This window comes from Vanessa atalanta, chromosome 27 (genome assembly GCF_905147765.1).
Source record: "Vanessa atalanta chromosome 27, ilVanAtal1.2, whole genome shotgun sequence".
Lineage (NCBI taxonomy): Eukaryota > Metazoa > Arthropoda > Insecta > Lepidoptera > Nymphalidae > Vanessa > Vanessa atalanta.
In genome coordinates, this window is record NC_061897.1 from 3,813,574 (window position 1) to 3,834,433 (window position 20,860).

The following is a 20,860-nucleotide window of genomic DNA, read 5'->3' on the forward strand; positions in this document are numbered from 1 at the left end:
AAAACTATGTTTTTTTTCCTGTACCTTGTTACGAGTACTTTTGAACTGGTAATGAGTTTCGATTGCTACGTAATAAAAGGCAAACGGCAGCTACTATCAATATTACTTACATGTCTATTATTTCCATTCTGAGTGAGTTTAGAGTCAAAAGTGATTCCTAAAAATACTTGTAACTAACAGTATATCATCAACAAACAGGACGATATCACAAATACTATAATATCGAAGGGAAGATGTTTTATAACGCATATGTACAAAAAATAGAATGCGACCTAAAATTAATCCTAGTAAAACACCTATTAGTACAGACCCTGAAGACTTTATTCCATTAACCAACACGTATTGGTGTATATTAAAAATAAAACATTGAGATCAAGAGCTACAACTTAAATGTCGTTATGAACGCTTTAATATACACTGAAGTTGTGTATTAAAGTTTTTTGCGTTCGACACAATCAAATGTCTCACAAAAATCTAAGAATATTTTTTCTTTATTTCTCCTATGCATTAAAAACCAAACGTTCTCTAATAAAACAGAATTGCTCATAATGAACACATCATGTGCATACCGAAGTAAACAAGAAAGATTTTACTTGACTCTTCCTTTCTGGAAGAAAAATAACTTACTTATAATTACTTAGAATCTGTTCTATTAGAATCTTTACATCATATTAGCAAATAAGTAAATTTACCCATTTACACGTGGAAGTATATCATTCCACAGTATATGCAGGTTTCCTGCCACCACGCCGAACAAGAATTGAAAACTAAGTGCCGGGTTTGAAACTGGCAATATTCGGATATGATCCACGTGACCTAACCGCGTTGCTATAACTAATCCACTCTATACGATTTTCTTTGCATCTGTTCGACTATTTGAATAGGTAAATGTATTTATTATGAATTTATATTGACTTCTAGTTTGAAGTCGTCGTATTCAGCTTGCAAGCCACAAGTTTATTTATTAGTGACTCGGATCTCATTAAGATTATTATTAAATAGCCGCGTGTATATTTGAGAGCCACATCGTGAAACCTGCACGTGTCGAACGAAAATCTGTTGCATGCATGCAGTATGGAGGAGTATGGTGGTATAAGGTTCGAACCACTCTCATCAAAGGAGGAGAAGATATTATTCCAACAGTGGGAAATATACTGGCTGTTATTTCACCTAACAAATTTTCTTTGTATTTGTTTTTTTTGGCAAATCATAAATACTTCAAAAGATCTTTGAAGACTTCTAATTTCTTATTTTATAGAATTTTACGAGCACTTTTGAATTGTCATTGGACAGGATTAAATGTAAAGCTTCTTGAGCAGAAAGTTGATTTTACAAGCAAGAACTGGTAAGGAACTTAGAAGTTATTTTTTTCAATCATTTCAAAAGTCATGTTGCTTACATCACCTATGCCTCCTTCCTAGCCCCATCTAAGGCATTAAGAAGTCATGCTATACTATACTATATAACACTGTTTAGGTCACTCCTTAAACCAGAACAAAACAATTTTTTAGTTGTGCTGTAGAGTAAATGATAAGTAGGTGTTACACCACATGGACTTCAACAAAGTGGCTCCTTCGTATATACGACTTCATTGAACTTTCTTCTTGACACAAGTCGCAAATAAATGTAAAATTTTATTTGATTTCGAACCGATATTAGTACCTTGTATGTCGAAGAAATATCCAGGTTTTTATAATAGTATGTAACCATGTTGTTACTTTTACTAAAAGCTTGAATTACAACATTCCCTGGTTGTTTTCACCGGTGTTAAACACCTGGGAGGCTCGATTAGCGAGCCCTCCAACTCCATTCAAGCCAACGAGGCCACTCACTTGGTCCGCCCTGCTCAACCAGAGACATACCAAGAGCGGCCCCGCATCCTAGCGGCATCCCTCCGTGCTAGTCTTAGCCGTGGCCGACGATCAAGCTCTGCGACTGACATGCTCCCCAAATCTTCAATACCTGCTTTACTGTTACTAACCTTTACCTTAGTCTTTTTCTGTACTATTTTTTTTCCCCATCATTCGAAGTGAACTTTATGAAAAATTATATTTTTTTAATTTTGTGTATTGTGGTGAGAAGGGGGAGTGAGCCAAGACTTAGGACTGAAAAATAAATAAAACTAAGAATAAAAAATTGTCAATGTCTGTGGTGATCATTTAAAACCAGGTGGCTCATGTGCTCGTTCAAACAAAAAACGCCTTTGTAATAATTATTTAATATTTGTTAAGTCCTCTAGATGCAATGATGGCCGATGGGGTTACATTTTGTATGAACTGCTTTTAAATAAATAAAACTAATAAAGATTTTATATTTTCCTCTTTGTTTTACTTCATAGAATTTATACAAATATATTTATGATTCTTATATATTTTAAATTTTTAATAAATGAAACACTATTGCAAATTCATTGCAAAAACTAACCTCATTAGACACGCATACTAAGAATCGATTGAACACCAATCGTCTAGAATCTGAAGATCCACAGAACCGGACGCACCGTTACTGCTGGTATCACGAAAAAAAAATTACAGTTAGCTCGAGTGCTGCCCGCGCCGCGGAACGAAAAAAGCACAAGCAGACTTCCTCGCACGTCACTTGGACGTGCGATTTGCCGCGCGTTTTGACATTGACAGTTCGAGTCGCGCCAAGTTTCTACTTTTTCAAAAAAGTGCCAGTGTTGTACTCTATGATATCGGTGAATAATATGGAGTTTGGATTATATTTTAGTGTTGATTGGTGATTTTTTTTTATTCTGGAGGATTTTTCTTTGCGGACAAAATGCCGAGCACTATACGAGGTAAGATTTTATATGCATATTTTATTTTTAAAATATTTCTGTAAACTATGCAATTTCTTTTAATTCAATAAAATTATTTAGAATTGACGGATACTAAAAAATCTTAAATCTCGTTATAGTACAAAAATAAAAAAAATTAATAGATTTATTATGATAATAGCAAAAAAAATATAGTAATTCATCTATAACATATTTGCATTTTATCCACTGAACAGCGGTAATATTTCTATATTAAGGTGAATGCACTTCGTGTTGACGGAAACAAAAGTATACACAGATAAAATTTGAATTGTATTCGACACTTACATTGTAGATTATAATACCAAATTTCGTCACTTTCTTTGATATTAACATTGGCGCCATTGTTTAAAATTTGAATTGGTTTGTTCGAACATCTAATATTTTTAAGAACAACGATAGAGTATTTAAATATTATATGGGCTGTAAAAAAAATTACATTCGTAATTTAAATATAGCGTAATTTTTTTAATCTTACAAAACTTAAAAGCCAAATCTTCGCAACCAGATGTTAAGCGTCAAACATTAGCGAATGCCGGTCATTGACCTGCAATAAAAAAATGAGTAATACAATTTCGAGAGATATTCAGGTAATTTAAAATTCGTAATAAATGTAAGTGCTTTCCACATCAAATCCGTTAATACGATTATTTTTGTTTCATAAATAACAAATCATCATAAAGTAAGTAGATTATTATTTTAATGTTAATATGTATTTTATATTATAACGAATGAATTATGAATATTTATAATAAAAATAATTGTGCGTAGTAGAACGTAGTTTTGATGGTCAAACTGTTTTAAATTACAAGAAACGATCGTGTTTCTGGGAAGAGATTTTAAATTTTTCATTCAGCATTTTCATTATAACATACTTTAAGTTTTACCTACTATTTCTTTAAAACTCTTGAATAAAATAAGCATAATGATTAAATAACAATAATAACAAAACATATAAGAGACCAGTGGGAATAAATAATTCTGAAAAGTAAAAACTGAAACAGTAGCTTAGTGACAAACTATCATTACATCGTAATTTTTCAATGACTGAAAGCTCGGAATATAGACTCTACAAAGAAGACTATTAAGTAACGGCAAGATACTAAACAAAACATAAAAATCAACGCATATTTATTCAAGTAGGCTTTTGAATCGTCATTTAACAAACTATTTAAAATAAAGCCTCCACCGGTTCGGAATGTAGATTCTACCGAGAAGAACCGGCAAGAAACTCAGTAGTTACTCTTTTTCAATATATTTTTCAATCCATCAATAGTCGATATAATCTCGTAGAAAGTTTCAATATTTAATTGATAAATTAAAGAATATACATGATATCTTATTACAGGTAAAATATAGATCATACTTTAAATGTATGCTATGTATTTATTTTATAAATCCTGTTATAATTGTTATCATTTGGCTTGTGTCCGCTTCACTGGACCGTTAATTAAACTACACTAATAGTTGTTGTTTTTTTTTTAATTAAAAAAAAACATAATCCTATATCCTATATCTTGTAATAATCTACCTCCATGGCTCAATTTCTAATCGGTTCAGCTGTTTCAATATAAATATGCAAAATTTTCTAAAAGAAGTATAAACTATTACAAATTTAATATTAAATTTGACTCTAAAGCCAGTTGTTAAGATAACGATTAAATATTTAGCTAATTCTTTCAAGTTTTAATTTAATAACGTGATTCGACGTCAATTTGACGTTTAAACTTTTTTAATCCTTTCCTTTTTGAAGCAGAAATATTGCACCATACAGCCTTATGCCCAAATTAATCTGCTTCGTGTCTGTCGTATTCGTCGGAGAAATGTCGTAATATTTAAGTTATTCCACAACTAAATCAAATAATTAAAATGTCATGTCACATTTTATTCTTTACCTTTCGTTTTAATTGATAGGTATTTAAATAAAAATAAAACGTCAATTAATTTGATGCAATGATAACAGGTCAATGAACTTTAAAAAAAAACTCAAATAACGGATATATGACTGTTAATTCATGTTACTAAAACATCCATATAAATTGCAATAGGTATTGTTTGTAAATCTATTTTTTATTCTATTAGAGTATCCGAACATACATATACATAATCAAACTAAGTACTTTCTAGGGATTTACTTCATCTCTGGAAATAAGTAGAAAAAATATATGTATTTAAAAAAAAAAAAACAACATTATCGAACAATACATATAAGTAATAAAAATAAAATAATATGTGAAATTGACAGAGCTAATAAATTCAGGGAGTGACATTGTGTATATATTTAAAATACTAAAGTTATTTTCATCTATGCCATATAGATGAAAAAAAAAAAACTGTAGACTTAGTATTCATTATTCTCCACACACAAGTAATAATTCGATTATTGTATTTGATAATCTGTGTCGGTAAAGAGTTTATTGCAGAATCTCGTCGGTAAAATCTTCATTCCAAGCCTGTGGTAACTTTAAAGATTCAAGTGCTCAAAAGAGCTTTAAAATCATTTGAAAACTTAAATATGTTTGGAAAAACAACTTATCTCTTTAAATCAATGGTTTCGATATTAACACTACGAAAAAATGTAAAAATATATGTTATAATCTTTATTAATGGCTTTATAATGGTTTTTATCGAGTGTTTAGTTAAACATTGATTTATCTCTTTCTAACATTATTGATTTACCAATCGAAAGAAAAAGATGGCATTGTTTGATTAATGACCTTAAAATAATTATAAGAAAAGCCGTAAAGGGTTTTCGTGTAGAATCGTCAAGGTAATATATGAAGTCAGGATCACACGCTAGTGTAACATACCTCCGATAGTCCGGGTCAATTCTACGGTTGAAAAAGCGATAGTTTTGCGATACGGCCCTGTGTACCGTTGCCACGTCCCTTTCTTCGTGACGTAGCGTACGGTATATAGTGATGTGCGCGAGTTGACGATTGTATCGATATGTGTATTGAATAATAACGGTACGACATAGATTTTTTATTAGTTTGATGCTTTAATATTCTTGAGGTAATCATTGTATATATAAATAACTAACTGGGATTTGAATTATTTCTACTTTTTACCTGATCCAAGTTCAACCATAAGTTTATGTATTATTTTAATAAAGAATATATTCGTAGTTTTATCCAAAATTATTCTTAAATAATAACTTAACCTAAATAAAAAAGTCACGCAGAGTACAAATAAACAAACCAACATAAAACATCGATAATACTACACGTCCCTACGACGTGACGTCGCTAACGGTGCAGCCTCACCCACATACAGTGTAACTGTACTCCGTTACATGGTCGCGATCCGTGAGAGTCGAGAAAAAAAGCGAGACAGGTGTAGGCTGTATACCTTCAGGCATTTGCTCGTTTATGTTTTGACGTTTAAAAAATTAAATGTCAGTTTTCGCGGGAATTTTTTTATGCTCAATTTTCATTTATAATTATTTCTCAATGCAAATAATATTGTTATTTTGTCAAAATAAGGAAATAAAAATAAGTTCTAATTTATTTGATTACACGCATAATGGATAACCGCCTGTAAATCTGACTTATTTTCTCTGCTGTATTGTAAAAATATATGTAATATGTAGTATTTATTAAAAGAGTATTATATTACATAAAAGCTCTTAATCTGTAATTAGTTTTGTATGTTTGCAATTTAACAGAGCTAATCAAATTACCAGTCAACTTTGATGGCTGTGAGCCTTATACCTTGGACTCGTGACTGAACGTTTGAGAAAGGCGGAAACTTTTTGGCGCGGAATATTGAAATTAAGACTCTGAATGTTTCATGTATGAAATAAAATGAAACGTACATGCAGCCTATGCCTCGACAGTTAAATTCACGTAAGAAATGAATAAAAAGAAATTAACAAAAATACTAGTATTTTAATTATCCATATTTAAAACTTGAAAAGGTTGAACGTTAAATACGAAAAATATATTTGTCAACCTTTTTATATAAGAGAAAAAAAACTATTAAACATACGTTTCTACATTTTTACTTTAATAAAACAAATGAATGGCAGCGATCTAAGATTATAAGGCTTATAGAATTTGACGTTACAGAAAACTTTAATGACAAATATTTTTATATATCATTAAATAGAAATTTCAACCAAAAAAAAGTTAATAACTAATAAACTTTGTACTATCAAATTGATGTTCTATCAACTTTTGATAATTTATTTACATATATAAATACTTTACTCCTAGCAAACGCAAAGATAAGCTCTGGTTTTTCTTTTATTTTACTAGAATCGTAGCCATGTTAATTAAAAAAAGTTTGGTGACCGATAATAACACTAAATGCATCTAAGCTTAAAACAATTCGATAAGAGTCTAGACGCATTTGACATTTAATGAAATGTCACGAGTAATGGCCGAAATAAATACACACGCCATAGAAAAAAAAAAAAAAAACAAACACTTAAATGAACTCCATTGTTGACAAAATACAAACATCATATTGCGTGACAGACTAAAAATTACTTTGCAAATGCTTCATACTAAAAAGAAAAAACAATTACAGTCTATAATGACCATTAAATATTTGAATATATTTTACATGATGATAGGGCTTTGTGGAACGGAATGGCTAATATTTCTTACAGCGCCAATCTCTATGGGCGATAAAAGACTACACTTAAATTCATCCGATATTCTTGCGACAGTCCAATTTAAACGATTAATATTCAAAGAAGGAGTTAAATATTCCTTCAATAATTTTTGCGATGACATTTAAATTTCGAAGCCGAAATAATCCAGACGAACACGTGAATCCAGCAAAGATCGCGAGTTTAAGCCACAAGCACCGAGGCGTTTTCATGTGTTCAAGTTGAAAACATCGTGAGGAAACCTGCACGTGTTTATTATGGAAGGAAGGAATTAAAAATGGATTGACAAATAGAAGAGAAACAGATACTAGATAACTGACCGTTTGGTAAATAACGGTTTTTATTCCATATTCAAATATGGAAGATCAATATTCAGCGTTTGGTTAAGCAAGGTATGAGATAATATTGTAATTTATAAACATTTTCAAATTACATTAAGGTAACTGTTAAAAGAGTTAAGATAACCCTGGGGCCAGATCCATGAGGCAGTGGAGACCACTATCTAGGGACCACACGTGGGGTCCCAAGAAAAAATAAATATTGTTTATGAAAGAAAAGGTTTGGTTTCGTTACATATTCGAAATCATCGTAATGATAAATAAGTTTGCGTTGTGATGGATAACATTTATTTAAGAACACGGGTGCTATGCTGATACTAAAAATATACTACAGAATGTTACAACGTTCACAGTTTTTCAGTCACTAGACAATACAAACCGCTTTGTCTCTGCGTTTTAAATCATTAATATCTTCGAAAATATTCATGTTCATGTTCACGTTGTAAACTTGTAAAGGGCTATATTGATTTATATTAAATTCATAATAAAATTAGTGTACTTAATTGGATACGGATTAATACAGTATTGCTTAAAATCGCTTCGAAAATAAGCCATTTTATCTCATAAAAAATAAGGGATAAAAAACGGTTAATGTGGATCATCCCTAAGACATAGATATATACCAGCTTCGCAGACTTTTTTGAAGACCTTTATAAGGTGTACAATACTGTAGTACATAATTTTGACCTATCTCGTAGGGTTCAGCCAGCCTTTGCAATGTAAGCGCAATAAATGTGTTTATTTACGACATCAGGTTAGAAACCTAAAATTATCAGTGTTTCTCAACTATATTGTGCATGTATTATACATGTGAATCTTCCTCTTGAATCAATCTATCTATTTAAAAAAAACCGCATCAAAATCCGTTGTGTAATTATAAAGATCTAAGCATACATAGGAACAGACGGCGGTAAGCGACTTTGTTTGATACTATGTAATGCAATGTTGATGAAGCTATAAAAGGGTAAAGGGGCCCGAAACGTGCCTAGGGATCCCGACGTGGTTAATCCGGTCGAGGATAACCTAAAAGATGAGCGATGATCTTAAGATTATAAACTGAAAAACATGTTAAAATACAGGCGAGCGCTCCTGAGCTTTCTCGCGTTTTTAATTTTTAAGGAAACGTACACGTGTCGAATGAAATTCTGCCACACGTGTATATACTAAACTAGGCTTTATCAAACAGACCTGTGCCCTGTAATTTGTAGTATTTGATACTTGATCTGGAAAAAAAAAATTTACGCGCAAACATTAATTGAGACCTAAAATATAATTTTATTACCACAACTAAAAGACCTTTAAAAAAAAAAAAACGAAAAACGTTTGTCTGTATTCAAAAACTGATTTTAATATTATTTTTTCTTGGTAAAGAATGTCGCTTTGGAAGGGTCGATCGGAAGACTGAGAATTTAGATTTTGTAACTGAAGAATTGAATTGAATATTGGTCTCTAATTCTTTTAAAATATCGCAAGACGCCGCACGTTCATATTAAGAAACAACGTTGTGTTCCAAATTTGAAATCTCTATGTCCGTCTAGTTGAAGATATGCGTTGATCAATCAATAAGGACGTTGTTCTTTTATATAATTTTAAGTCAATATTGTTACACTACATATAATATAAGACCAGGTTTACCCCTACTATCACAGGGCTGGCTCATTTAACCCAGAGTCGTAATTACGATTCAACGGGAAAATGCTGCTAGCATTCTTGCCACCATTCCAAGCGGTCATGATTTGTACAGCCATTGTTAATTCTAATTTGTATTTATTTATTTATTAAAATTCTCAACGTAATTAATTATGTAAATAAAATGTTTTAATTAATTTTATATAATGCATTACGCATGCGCCATGACTGAAATATATATATATTTTTTAATTTCATACCACACGCACTGTTGACAGTAAAAAAAAAAACTATAATTAAAACACTGAAACGTAAATATAAAGTAGATGTGTATTATTAGCGAGATTTTAATATCTATTTATAACTGTTTGATTTTATTACGATTATTATGAATGTCCGTTGTTGAATCAACGAAAAAGTTCATTCACCCCGACCGGTCTGACCAGAGACAACTTTTTAAAAGCACGCACATTATTCCGTTATGTTTGTAGAATATAATATTTTTACAGCTATTTTATGAAATGTACTTTTGAGAAAGTTGTTTTACTATTTTAACGGTTATTCAAATTATTGTGAAAATATTATACGTTTATTAATTATTACCAATATATAATCATTATATATTACATATTATTGCCAAGCACAAAATTAGGTTATTATTATAATAAACTTAGATGACCTTGTTTTGAGGCCTAAGCTGTGAGGACTTAGCCTAGAACCTATAATACCTAACTGTTAACACGTACAAACGCATACAAAGCGTGACCCATTTAAAAAATACAGTTTTTTTTTTTTAAATTCGCGTCGCATCCAACCTGTCAATGTCAATTTGAAAATACCGTAATGACGGTGAATTGCGCAACTTTTCGGCGGTTCAATGAACGCGGTTCGGCTATTAACCGTTAGCTGGCGCACGTGACCTCGGTTGGTTTTACTTTTAAATTCGCAATTTAATACCGCTATCGGTTAATAGATGGCTGCACGTTTCATTTAGACACGCTCGATTTGAGCCGATTTTTAGTATTATATTGTTACTGTTAAATGCATGTAAATTTTATGACACGCAATATTAATGGTTAATTAATCGTCGTCATTTTATTATTTAATAAATCTTTTAGTGTATTCAACGAATTAAAATAAATTGATATTATCTCGTAACCTAAATAAATTTATTATTAAATTAATATGTATATCCTAAGTATTTTTTATTCGTAGATAAATAAAATGTATATTTATCTACGAAATTATATTTTTCTATAATGTTTATTATATTAATACGTTTGATTATTTAATTTTCTACTTTAAAACAAAATATTATACGATTTTCTACACAAAAAAGCATTTCACATACGATCTTGTACTCATAGAAACATTAAAAAAATTATGTCAAAGTGTTCTCGCAATAGAAAATTGTACAAAATGGCGCGGCCTTGAAGAGCTCCGCATAGCGGTGTCTGTGACACAACTACCATAGACAACGTTTATTTTGTTGCATGCTTTACGAATATCTGCATTCAGCCACTCCACTTAAAAATATACTGACAGGGCCGGATTGTCCATTACGCAGTATAGGCAACTGCCGAGGCGCCTTGCATGGACTTGGGATAAAGGCCAACAATTTCAAAATTTTAGTTTTATTCTATCGCCAAACAGCAGAACTGAGTACTGCTCTGTTCTGGTTTGAAGGTTGAGTGAGGGACATACATCTTAGGTCCCAAGGTTGGTGGCGTATTGGTATTTTAAGAAATAACTAGTATCTCTTACCACTTCAAAGTCTAGGGACCACTAATTATTAGGCCCCATTTGTCAGTCCGCCTACGATTTTGATTAAAAAAATGCCTGGTGATAGACCAAACATATATAATTAATTGAGAAAAAGGAAACACGTGGTAGAGCCGGCCCTGAGTACTGATGTCACCACTTTAAAACCTAGGAATGTATTGTATTGTTTGAATATGTTATAATGCTACTGAAACCTCGGTTAGGTACCACTCATCAGATATTCTAATGGCATAGGTTGGCGGACGAGCATATGAGCCAACTGATGGTAAGTGCTCGCCACTGTCCAAGGAATTGACTTTGGAAAAGAAATATCAACCATTCCTTATATCGCCAATGCGCCACCAACATTGGGAATTAAGATATTATGTACCTTGTGCCTGTAGTTTCACTGGTTCACTCATCCTTCAAACCGGAACACAACAATACTGAATACTGTTGATTGTCGGTAGAATATCTGATGAGTGGATGGTACCTACCCAGACGGGCTTTGTTTAACAAAGCCCTACTACCAAGTAAAATTATGTCTTTTTAGCATTAGCATTAGCAGCCTGTAAATTTTCCCACTGCTAGGCTAAAGGCCTCCTCTCCCTTTGAGGAGAAGGTTTGGAGCATATTCCACCACGCTGCTCCAATGCGGGTTGGCGGAATACACATGTGGTAGAATTTCGTTGAAATTAAACACATGCAGGTTTCCTCACGATGTTTTCCTTCACCGCTGAGCACGAGATGAATTATAAACACAAATTAAGCACATGAAAATTCAGTGGTGCTTGCCTGGGTTTGAACCCGAAATCATCGGTTAAGATGCACGCGTTCTAATCATTGGGCCTTCTCGGCTCAATTAAAAATTATGTCTATTTTATATAAAAGATCTACGTTAAAAATACAACCAAAAAGTTCCCCAACCTTTTCAGATAGGTTTGGACTCATTTGATTCATAAATGTTTAATGACTATTATGAATAGCGAAGAATACGAAATACTCCCAAGAATGCATTTATTTTAACAAGTAGAAGTCAATTCTATCACTAATTACTAGTGTTTGACTTTATATCTTCATAGACAACTGTTTTATGGTTTTTTTTTAACTATAATGTATTTAAATTAATCAGTTATAAATTACACTTCAAAACGCGACGAAAAAGCGCTGAAGAATATTTGTTGCATTACAAGAATATCGTTGAAATAAAAAAAAAGTTCAGGAACAAAGCCCTTAGGCTCGAGGCCCGTACTTTGCAAACAGCTAGCTTGAAGTAACGTTTTACTTAAATACATGCGAGGAAGGTAATAAGCTAAACTTCAACACAGCTTACCGTGTTGGAAAAAAAATATGTTTTTATGGGAATTGTTTGGTCCCATTCAAAATCGAAAAAAAAAATGTGGTCCGTTTTTTTCCATTACAATCTCATGTTATTTGTTATATATTTTTTTGTGTACATATACATTTCCTTAATTCTAGGATATATTTTGATTTACCCGTAAAGCTTTGTGTAAGTTTGTATGATGGCGAACATTTAAAAATTCTTAATAGAGTCACAAAAATTATATATTTGATCTTATAAATTATTCACTCGCTTAATAACATATAGATTTTAATGATGAGTAAGCAAGCCAGTGTAAACAGGCACAAGGGACGTAACCAAGCACGATCAAAAACTTATAATTATTAGCATTTATATTTTAAGCCTTAACACAAATGTTTGAGCCACGTGATATTGTGAAAAACGTCGAGTGAATATATAAGCTGAAGCAAAAAAAAGGTCAATGTATTATAAGTATGTATTAATGTTAGTATCTTATGTCAAAAAACTTTATATTCCATTTGCTGTCGAAACACTTAGCCCTTGGTGTAGTGGTGCAAAAATCTTCATCAAAAGTATAACACCTCGCCTTATTGCCTCCACTGGTGACAGGAGGGCTGGTTCGTTTCTAGCCCAGAGGATCGGAATTGCGATTCAACGGGGAAATGCTGCTAGCATTCTTGCCACCATTCCACGCGGTCAAGATTTTTACAGTAACTATTTTTAATTCATATTTGTATATAAGTACTTAATAGTATATTTATGTCACTTAACTGGCAAGTAGCAAGAAAAAATAAATATTAGTATAACTGTTGTATATTAAAATATATTGACATCATTAATTGTCATGTAACGATGAAACTTGGAATATAAATGTATTTCTTCATGTTTACCACTTTTCGTACGACCCAAATTATTGCAAGTCACCCCGATGTAGCGCTGCAGCGCTTCAACTTTCGTACCGTTGAAAATATTTCAGCGCAATTCGTATCTGATAATAGTTTCAAACGTATTGAATGGAGCACTGCAACGCTATGTTGGCTAGTATTAGTATATCAGTACAGAAGTTGAAGTTTTACATTAATGAAATAAAACTAAACCAATTATTTAATGAGCGAAAATGAAAGGAGTTGGAATGGCCGTGTTTACCGCGGGTTCCTTGTTTTGGACTGTTAGATCATAATGTTACATAATATGAATACACCGTCAGCAAAAAAAATCATATCTCGAATACAAACTTTTGTACGCAGCTTTGTTCGTTTCGGTAGTTTATACGGTTTTAAGTTAAGAGAATTCGGTTTCGAATATCACGTGAAACTAAATGAATTGTTGGGTGGAAATGTTAAGAAAATTTTATGAGTAGTCTGAAATTGCGAGTTTGCACTGGTTTTGCTTGTTAGACGCCAGTTGGATTGGAATGAAAATATAGCACATGGCGCACACCTTTTGCATACTTAGTTTGTCCTTGAAACAGCCAACCATGGAAGAAATTCCAAAGAATTTTTTGTCATGACAAAGCATGCAAAATTAGCAGAGTTAAGTTGCATCGGATATGGGTATGATGAATGGGATGGTCACAAGAGCAGACAAGTCTTGGAACCTTGTTGTTGGAAGCCGGTTCCTCTCGGTAGAATCTAGATTCCGAACCGGTGATAGCTTCACTTGATATAGTTTGTTAAATGACGATTCAAAAGTGCTTGTAAAGGCCTACTTGAATAAAGTGTATATTGATTTTGATTTTTGATTTTGAATGGGAAGTTAACATGACCGTAACATTATTTTAGTTATATAGAGATAGAAATTCAAATTAGAATAATATTTATTTATTTCTGTAACGCTACCTCGTGATAAAATTAACTATATCAAGCGTATTCGTCTCTAATTCGTAATTACATTTTTTGATGTTTAAAAGACTAGTATCTCGAAGTAATGCTACTTCTTAATGTTACTTTTATTTTCTGCCTCGCACAACCACTCTGTGGAACCAGCTTTCGACGGCGGTTTTTCCGAACCGATACGACTTGGGAACCTTCAAGAAAAGAGCGTACTCTTTCCGGCAACGCACCTGCAAGCCCCCCTTTGTTGCAGATGTCCATGGGCGGTGGTAGTCACTTTCCATCAGGTGAGCCTCCTGCTCGCCACCTTTTGACATAAAAAAAAACAACTTAGATTTTTATTGCATCCACTGGCGACAGACGGGCTGGCTAATTTGTCGCTCAAACAATAGGAATTGCAATTAAACGAGTAAATCTTTAGTAATCGTTCAATTTATTAATACCAAATACATTTAAAAATAAACTACGTGACAAATGTTGTCACTTAGAAATAATAAGTTGATTATTAAAGAACAAGTATGTCGGCCTTCGTGATATTAAATAGTTCAATAAAAGCTTTCAATCCGACTTTATAGAGTCACTATTTCGATACAGCCTCAGTACATTTACTCTTGGAGATTTCTAGAAACTTTAAGCCACATTGAATAGTTACTATTAAAAAAAATAAAACTTTTTCTTCTGACCGTACCCACGCCAGGCCCCGGGAACCGACATAAATTCGATTATATGTTTTTCGTCATTCCCGAACGATCGAAGGAGGGAGCGAGAGGAATGGGCGTTAGATAGAGAGCTGTGACTGTGTACTGCGCATGCGTAGGCACGTGTCGCTGAATGCTGAGGGTATACATGAGCGGTTCTTGTAGGGATAAATCGTGTGATTTGGTGATTGGATTGAACGGAACTCAAAAATACGGAAACTGTTTTTCGATGAAATTATAATTATTCTCTTTTGTTTATGATTCTTTTAATTTATGTTAAAAAATCAATAGTCGGATAAAGAGTTCGTGTAATGTGGTAACGAGTTTATGATTATTAATACTAAAATTCATTTTAAATAATGTCGAAGGAACATAATTGATTCGTAGGGTTATGTAAAATTTCCAAAATGCAATATAAATTATACGAAAATTGCTTTAAAAAATAATCATAAGATGTATCAAGGGATCAATTCACGGAAGTGCTCTACGTGGGTGCTACGCTGCGCGTCGTAGCGCTACGCCTCGTAGGCCTCACAGTGGCTACGACCGACGGCCGCGTCCGCGGACCGCGTTCCTAAAATATAGGACACTGTGTCAATGTGTCCCTAGTGCGCCCACACGCCAAACAAAACACTACGCGCGCGCCCTACACTCGCCGCAGCTGGAAATGCCAACAATGTGACGACCGGTGCCTCTATACAACCATCACTGCCATTATTAAAATCGAAAGCCACGCACAAAGAATCTATATCAAAAAAAAAATTAGGATGTTGACCCCTGACCCACTTACGATGCATCTGCGCGCTGCAGTGCAGTGACAACAATGTATGGTGACCGTCGGAGTGATCGAGAGTGTGATAACTGTGTTCATTAGATAAGAGTACTCGAAATTATATTAGAATAGTACGCGCAATAATATCCCCGACTGATTTATAAGTCTGATCGCTTCTAGCTTCGAATGTAAGTGTTGTGTGTAACATCGATAATATTGTATATCGACATACAAAATGGCGGGCAATCGGGACAATACCCTCGAGGGGCAGCTGACTCATGTCATCCAACACCACATGTCCCAGCCCGGCACGGAGGCCCAGGTGAGCGTCCATCAAGTACAGAACCCGTCCGGTAGCGGAAAACGTCACCAGATAATTATCGATATTAAACAGGATATCGATATGGACGAGTTATCGACTCGTTCCCTAGCGGAGAGCGTCATGGAAACACTAGGGGCGAGATCGGCAGCCGTTTATATCGACAATTCTCAAGTGAATGTCGAAAATTCTGACATGGAATCGTTGACAACTGTCAATGTTATTGTGGCCAACGATTTGAGCCAAACGACGCCAAGTCCTCAGATCGAAGAGACTGAAATTGTTGAAGAAACTCAGCCGGCAGAGAGTACGGGTATCTTGCCCGGGAATAGAATAGCGGTCGATCGTATTGTTGAAATGACGAATGCGGCGAACACATCGACTGAAACATCGACATCTACTACCCTATCGATAACGACTGTGGCCACCACTACTGCGTCAGGTAAATTGGTTTATTTTAGTGCACTGAGCTTCATTTAAGGGCCGTTTTATTGCTGAAATAGGGACAGTTTATTTTCGTACATGATCTAGTTTTTCTTAATACAATAAAAATAAAAATTGTATCGTTGACATTTATGATAACAATAAATAAAAAAAAATTACACCTTCATATTAAAACTACACATGAAATCAAAAACCTTAATAAAAAATATTTGAAACATATACCGCGCCCAGTTTATACAAAAAAGGAAAAATATTAAATATTTTATAACAATTAATAAAACATTAAAATTGATTTAATAGTTAATATAATGTAAACAAATATACATATATAGAGTAAAATGTAGAGCGGCGTCTGTATCAATAATTCAGGGTGGGGTGTGACGGAGGAGGGGTATCGCCTTTATTACGTCAGTTTAAATATACATATACACTTTACGTTGTTTTAACCGATTGCACATATAAGGGTAATGATTTAAAATGTTTTTTGTTGTAGCTAATTCGTGTGTTAAATATATCTTGTTATAAACCGTTACAGATTTAATTGAAAACGATATCAAGTGACTTAGATTACTGTTTTTTTTTAATAATCATTGTAACAATTGTTTAATGCGTGTTTAGTTTGATAAACATACACAATAAATGACATCCGAGTGAAATCAGAGTGGGTGGCGAAGTTCCTAAACTCCTTTTAAAAATACAGATTATAATGTTAAATAGTTTATCAATATTACAACCAAATTAAACTATTATTTATGCCATAGATATATATTATACTAACAAAAACTTTAGCAACGTCCACCGGTACTGATTGTAGATTCTACCGAGAAGAATCGTCAAGAAAAACTTAGAAGTCTTATTAATTAATTAAATAACATATATAAATAAATATATATATATTTATATCAATAAAACTAAATACATCAAATATCGAAACGAATAGAGAAATTAAAGGTTAAGCTGACCTGCAATTTTCCGTGAAAATAGAAAGAGAAAAAATGGATTTGTCAATTAACTACTACAAATTTTATATACATATATATATATAATATACTTTATAAACTTATAGATATAGAAAATAGTTTTTAATACAAAACAAAACATTAATGCATCAATAAAACAAAATGGCGGACGACATCAATAAATCTACGTGAACATTAAAAACTAACGTATATTTTTAATTTTCAATATAAAATAATAGAAATTAAACGAAGTCATAAGTATTAAATATTTATTTTAAATAATCATAATAATAATAATCATCTGAAACATTTAACTTAATAAGTTAATAAATTTCGTGTTTATTGATTTGAAAATTCGTTAGTGTAAACTGAAACCGCCGTGTATCGGACGTTTTTCTACAACTTAACAGGCTTCCTAAGGACCTTGAAAATGGGTGACTACGTGACATTTCAAATGATACTATACGTAAAAAAATGGCTGTTAAAATCTATACTCAAATCAAATCAAAATATACTTTATTGAAGTAGGCTTCCACAAGCAGTTTTGAATCGTCATTTAACAAACTATATTAAGTTAAGGTACCACCGGTTCGTAATGTAGATTCTACCGAGAAGAATCGGCAAGAAACTCAGTAGTTAAATACAATTATATATGTGTGTAATGTATCCTCCCTGAGAGTCAACAACTAATATTATAAACGCGAAAGTAACTCTGTTCGTCTGTTGCTCTTTACGGCCAAACCACTGAACGGAATTAGATGAAATTTCGTATGAAGCAAGCTTGAATTCCAAGAAAGTCTTTCCTTATGGCTTTTTTATGCAAAACACCTGACGATCACTTAAACGAGACAACTAGCATATTAATAATAAGTGAGATGTGTGTGTGTGACAATCACAAACAAAGTCGTATTCTCTATATATTATGTTAATATGTTTATATGAATCAATAAAATAAGTTACAATATTTCTTTAAAGATCGCCTCTGGTTGACTCTTAAAACGCTTTTCTCTGCGTGACGATTCTTGCTCGTCCACTCTACTTTAAACTCTACTCTACGTTAAAGAACATCGCTCCAATAAAACGTCTAAAATGATAACTTTATATACTTTTCAAAACAACCTTTTCTATAATTTCTGGATTAAAACGAATTCAATTTAGTGTTGTATTGTTACCAGCTCCAAAAAGTGCGCAATATTTGTGAAATAGATTCAATATTCAGTTGTAAGATTAGAGCTGGACATACTAACAGAAGAATGTAAACGAAAGCTTGAGAAATGATCACTCTGTATAAAACTTGCGAAGTAAAATTTTAAAAAGTCGCTGATTCTTAAAAACCTCAAGAGATGAAAAGGGCCTTTGAAGTCGTGAAGATTGTGTAAAAACGGCCGGATATTTGATGGAGGGCTATATTTACCCTCTGCTTTACGAACTCCGTATTGTCTAGTGGCTGAATAAGGCCGAACATCCCGAGGCCTTTGGTTCAATGGTAGGGTCGATTAAAAAAAAAGATTTTTACGTCAAAAAACAATTATCTACGAGAAAGATTACATTCGATCTAAGCAACAATCGCCAGGGTGCAAACAGTGTACTGGCTGATCCAAGACTTATGCACCGACCATTTTTAATTGAGACGAGACTTGCATCTGGGTTTACCCGAACACTATTACATTGTTGTCATGGTTTTAACGCAAACGTATAATGTTAAACTCATACCGAATGCAAATACTTCATAAACGTTTCCGAGTAAGCGATACGTCATAACGTAAGACGTTTTGAAACTCGTACTTGGGGTACTGATGTGTCCCCCTTGCCCTTAATAAGTTCGAATCATCATCTGTCACCCGTCCATACGAATAATATTGTACAACTTTATTTGGTTTAAGAATTTCATTTGATTACATTTCGTCCGTCACGTTGGTACGCGTGCCTCATGTCATGATGTCACGCGTCGAATGTATATCGGCACGCGATAGTAGGAAATGACTGTTTTAATAAAGTCGGGAAATATCCCACTGCTGGGCGTGATTTAACCCACATTTAATTTTTATCACGTTTTAAACTTTCTCAATATTATAAATGCAAAACTCTCTTTGTCATTCTGTCTTTTGCTTTGGCCAAACTGAACCGATTTTGATGTAATTTGGTACGAAGAATCTAATCCGAAGAATGAATATAATCCGTTAGTTAGTTGATATTTTATATAATTAAAGCTAAAGAATTGCTTAGAAGAGTAAGATAACAAGATTTTATTTCCATACATTTGGATATACTATTGCTAAAGGCGGTTCATCAATATGAGGTATTAAATAAAACTATAATATACCTTAAATAGATATAAGCGCTTCACGATCAATACCCCTCATTGCCCTACAAATGCCGGGTTATTAATACAAGCGCTGAAAACGCTTCTAAAACAATTATGCTTAAAATTTGTATGTTTATTATTGGATGGATGGATTGCTATGTCGATTTTGATACTAAATCTAGTATCGTTTAAAGTTTAAATATGTTAAATATCCAAGTGGAATAATTTTTATTTGTTTTCACTTTTAGGCATACTAACTGCACACCTCATAGTAATTGGTTACTTCATAACAATTCGCCTTCATGGGAACTAAGATTCTATGTCCCTTGTGTAGTTACACTGGCTAACTCACCCCTTCGAATCGGAACACAACTATACTTATAGACATTGTTATTTGAAACATTAAACACAAATTTCTACACGCTTAATTATGCATTTATTTATTCCACGAAACAGCAATTATTTTTATGGTTTCGTTCTGGTTTGAAGGGTGAGTGTACCAACGAACCAGACATAACATCGTGGTTCCTTTGGTTGGCAACATTGAGAGTCAATGAAAAGGTTAATATTTCTTATAATAGTAACAATTTATAAACAGTATATATACTCAGATATATCTTACAAGAAATAGCAAAACAAACATTATAAACAAACAAACAAAATATTCTTTATTTTTAACAATAAACCCATATCTAAGTCTAAGTCTTGAATGTGACTTAGCTTGGCGGTCTGGCTGATTGGCGGCTTTGTTGCTAAAACAGTGATCTCTTCCAGACAACCTTTAAGCTAGACGAAAGAAACAGAGGTAAAAAAATTTACATATAATAGATCTACTATATAAATAGAACAGAATGAAATAATAATATCTTTAAAATAAACATTACTTAAACTAAAGAAAAAAACATTACAGTAAAGAACTGTTACACCTTACACCTTTATTAATCTCACGTCCTTTAAGGTTGTCTGGGTGACGCTCTCTCAGCGATAAGACCGCTTATGTACATACATATGTATTATTATGTTTATATATGAATGTTTTCTTT